Source organism: Lathamus discolor, chromosome 2 (genome assembly GCF_037157495.1).
Source record: "Lathamus discolor isolate bLatDis1 chromosome 2, bLatDis1.hap1, whole genome shotgun sequence".
Lineage (NCBI taxonomy): Eukaryota > Metazoa > Chordata > Aves > Psittaciformes > Psittacidae > Lathamus > Lathamus discolor.
Window position 1 is genome coordinate 99,348,733 of NC_088885.1, and position 4,704 is coordinate 99,353,436.

The following is a 4,704-nucleotide window of genomic DNA, read 5'->3' on the forward strand; positions in this document are numbered from 1 at the left end:
TCAGTGGTTTTGTGAACAGAAGCAGAACACTACAATACAAATACTAAAATCCAGACCGTAAGCATTTGTATTTTTTTGCATATATAAAGCTATGCACTGAACCAGAAGGGTATGAGACCCTGGGAGTTTCTACTATAACCCTGAGAAACCGTGACAGTGGTTAGTGCAGGGTTTTGGGGGATTTTTCTGATCTGAACTGTAGCAGTGGGGACATATCTGAGTGCAGTTTTTTTACAGTGTTGAGACGAAGCTGCCTGGTCTTGTCTCCCTTCCCTGCAGCTAACATGGGCACCAGTAAGATGTACATAATCCACCCAGAAGGCACAGTCCTCATTCCTGGCTTAAACTGAGACCTGGCTGTCATGGACTTTGAGCTCTGCTGCACCCCCATGCCCTCTCCTTGTAGGGAGTTTGTTTGGCAGCATTATCAATTGTCCCTTGTCTCAGAAATCCAGGAGGAGAAAGAAAGCAGCCCTTATGCCAGGATACTGGATTGAAATTTTGCTGATGCTTACACCAGTGTGTATTGGGTATAACTCTCCCGAAGCTGGTGATGAGGTTGCTGTTCTTACCCTGAACAAACCAATTCCCAGCTCTAAAAATAAGTGAATTAGAAGAGAGGCAAAGCTACCATTTATAAAATTAATGTGTTTATTTGGTAAACATTATATCCTGTGTATGAACTTCATCGGTATCACATCTGCCTAAACTCTTCTTATTTACGTTAGAGAAAGCAAAAGGATTTTGCATACTTTTCAAAATCAGGAGACCTTTTTATTATCTGTTTTGGAATAATGGCAAATAAACCCCCATCAGGATAAAAGGCAAATGGCAAAATATGTCCCTGCAAAAAACAAACAAAAACTCCTGCTTTCCTCTTTTAGAGGGACAATGAGAGTCATTTTGGGACTGCCCAAAATAGACGAGACTCCTGGATCACTGATGTAATTCCACAAATGTCAGAGAAGCTCCATCTCCCTTACATACCTAGCAAGCTTATGGGTATCTACACAGGAAGAAGGTCTCATGCCAAATTGTTATCATCACCAGAGGTTATTTGTTGTGGTCCTCCGGCATTAATGCACAGCAGAATGTTGGTGAGCATCTGATAAAATTTCCACCACAGAAGGAAATGCTGGACTAATAAAGTGTGCTTTTAGTGAATTGCATGGACCTAAGGCTTTATCTTCCCCTCTGAGGAAATATACAGCTGTCACAAGTAATATCACTGAAAAAGTTTTCAGTTACTATGCAAGGTCAGATTATCTGCATCTTTCACTATCTAGGGGGGTGATGAAAAGTTGCTGAGATCTATCAAAAGTGACGCCTTGGTTTAGTAAGGTGGCTAAGCAGGTAGCTGACTTTGCTGGGACTCTGCATGCATTAAACCGGATGTGCTGTAGCAGGCTGCTGAAGTGGAAACTAAATTTCAAGAAGAGTTCTCAAATGCTGCCTTGGAAATTAGATACCCACCCTTGCAACTGGAAATCATAAATTATGCCAATATTATGCACAAGTGGGGGGTGTTCATGTATGTGAAAAGAGAAAGAGAAGTATGTAGAGGAACAGTAGGAGCAAGTGCTCTTCTGCAGCATGCTGTGCATTTTACATGCATAAGTACATTTGTGTACGGTCTGAAGAAGCCTTCAGAGATGTACATCACATGAAACCGTTACCTATCCTTTATGTGGAACTTTTAATACATAACTCTGCCAATGTTAGCAAAGAAAAAAATTAAATAAATCTAAAAGTACCAGCCCTGCTACAAGTTCCAAACACAGTTCTCATTTCAGGATCCTGGCATGTACTTGTAAAACATTTAAATACCTATTGGTGGATAAGAAAATCAATATACTTGTGAGGTGACTAAGTAACAAAACATATTAGAATTGATGTTACAATTAGGAAAAAAAGAAATAAATTGTTTTTCTGCTCATTAATATTTGGATAAATATTTATGAATGTATAAGACAAGCAACCACTGCCAACACTAGATCTTTATTATGCTAGGCGTAGGAATAATTCCAGCATTTAGGCAGCTGCAGGTTGAACTTAGCCCCACTGGCTGTTCAGCTGAATTTGATCTGGCCTCAGGAAGACTTTGTTTTGGAGACAGCTCAGGTTGTGTGGTTTCTGTGTGGTTTTTGTTTGGGACTCATTGGAGAAAAGGAGTGAGACAGTCTGCAGGTAATGGGCTCCTGACAGTGAGCTGTGTTTATCTTCGTGGACATGTGCTGGGCAAAGCCATGCTCAGGGTAGACTTTGTTGCTCCCCTACAGAGGGGTTAGCTAGACAGTAAGGATTTGCAGTAGTTTGATTTGCAGGGCTGGCCAGACCAGCATCTTGAGCCTGGAAGCAGCAGCAGGCACTCCCTCAGGACAAGATTTCAGCTGGGGCCTCACTTTATCCCTTCTGTTTCTCATTAAAGCCCTCAAATCAAGGCACCTCCATGCACACAGTGTGCATGAACACTTTCACCTAGCATTGTGTTCAAGCCTGCTTGCTCCTTGGGCAAGTTGGTCACAAGGCAAAGCCTGCTCAGCCTTCTCCCTGCACAGAAAAGACAGCCACCCTGCTGTCTGTCAAGGGAGCTTTTGTGGGCCATGAAGGGAGGAGAGGACATTTCCTTTTATACAGGTGCTGTCCTATTTGTGTGCAGCTGGGAGAGGAGAGAGGGTCATGGGGAAGAGATATGATAGTTTGACCATCCACAGCCATTTCTCTTTTCGTCCTGGTGAAGGGGAGCCAGATTTTCACTCTTTTTCTTTCAAGAAAAAAAGAGTAATGGCTTCATTTTCTTCAGGCGATTTTCATAGCCCTCATCTCTAGTTCAGGATGTGAACTAGAACAATAGGTGTTTTGGAACCTGAGGAAAAAAACAGCTGGCTGACGTGGCTCAAAATGTAATTTCGTAGGGGCACGCATCAATAATGCGACTCCCGCTCTGTACGGATATTACGCAGGCAGCCTTAATACGCTCGCATTGCATCCGGATTGACAAGACAGACCATGATGGCTCCAAAGGGTCAATAAAACATGCGCCATGAAGGACTTACACAATAGACAGTAATGGCTTCTTTGGAGCTGTTACGGTCTATTGGGTCAATAATAATCCACTTTTTAAAGAGTGCCAAAATATGAATTTACACAACAGGCCGTAATGGCTCCCGATCTATCAGATAAATGATATGAATTATCAGCATTAGTGCCCACACTGCAATGCACATTTACCTATTAGAGTGGATAGAATGAATAATAAGTGCTTCAAAATATACTTTCATATTCAAAGGGCTGATTTCTAAAAACATCTCATAGAAGAAGAAGAAACTCTCATAGTTAACCCTGTGAAATAAATAGCGTAGGTCAAGAAATGTAAGTCTGAGCCTGTCTCCAGGCGGTTATTGTGAGTTTTCAATCTATACTATTTTTAATTTTTAATTTTTAATTAAATATTGCAGCAGCCTATGCCATGTATTTTTAAACTCTGGTTTATTTTTCTAGCAAACTCAGGTACATGAACAAGAGGAGTCCATGAAGATTTCCCCACACTGGCAACCTTTTCTATGAAATTGCGTCTTTTCCTCCTTTACTAAGAACTAGTTGTCTGAGTAATGGTTTGCAGGATCCAGATTGCATGTTATACAAACAGGCTTGGTCTGAATATATGCATTCAAGACCAAAAATCTGTTTAAATAACATATGTTCCGTTTGCGGCCACCTATCTGTCTCTATCAAGGAAGATAAAAGTCCTTGTCTACACTGTTTCAGCTGTGCAATCAAGACAGAAACCCTCAACTGATGTTTGCCAGCAGGTGGTGACATACAGCAACAAGCTCCAATGGCAACAACATTTTCCTGCAAAACTTGGAGAAAATCCAGGCTTCAAGAAAATGAAATATGCCTTCAGTTTGGGAAGAAATAATGATGAATGTCCATCAGCAGCACATGCGATGATTTAGTCTCGTTGCATGGCAAGAAGAAGTATGTTCAGTCCACAGCAGGTCAAAAGTTTTCCTTGCTGTTTCTCTGCATTTCCTTCTTGTTATTATAAAACATTTGGCTTGGCTGTGAAATATACTTTTAATTAAAAGATAGGAAAATCATAGTAAGACAGCAGCAACAGAGAGCTGTTAGAAAGCCTGCTGTCTTAGCTCTAGCAATAAACATAAGGCGAAGGATATGTGCACACAAAAGCTGAAGTGTTGTGGTAAGAATATGTATATATCGACTTATCCAGGTCCTTTCAAAGAGAAGTCTAAATAGTGCCTTCTGCTTATCTGTGATTTCCTCATGCTTTCACAAACTTGGTGCTTTTTTGTTTTATGGTCTCACAGCCAGGTACTCTTGTTCAAAAGGTGTGCTGCTTGTACAAAACACCACCATTCAGTCTGCAGCAGGTTAGGGGGCGAATAATTCTTCCATAATAGACAAGAAAAGAAATTAATAAGAAGTCGTGGCAGGATCTGTCACCTTTGGTTTCTATCACGCTGTGTTTTCCAGGCACTTAGAATTCCCTAGATTTCGTGCATACATGTTACTCCTACCTTAAACAGCATGCCCTTTAAAGGAAATTTGGGTGCTCACAGCATCTGAAGTGCAATAACTTGACAGAGGAAAATACAAGTCTCATCCTGCTGAGCAGAAAGCTGAGAACAGGACGAAAATATAAAAATACGGAGGATTTTTTCCCCCTTTGCAGTGTCT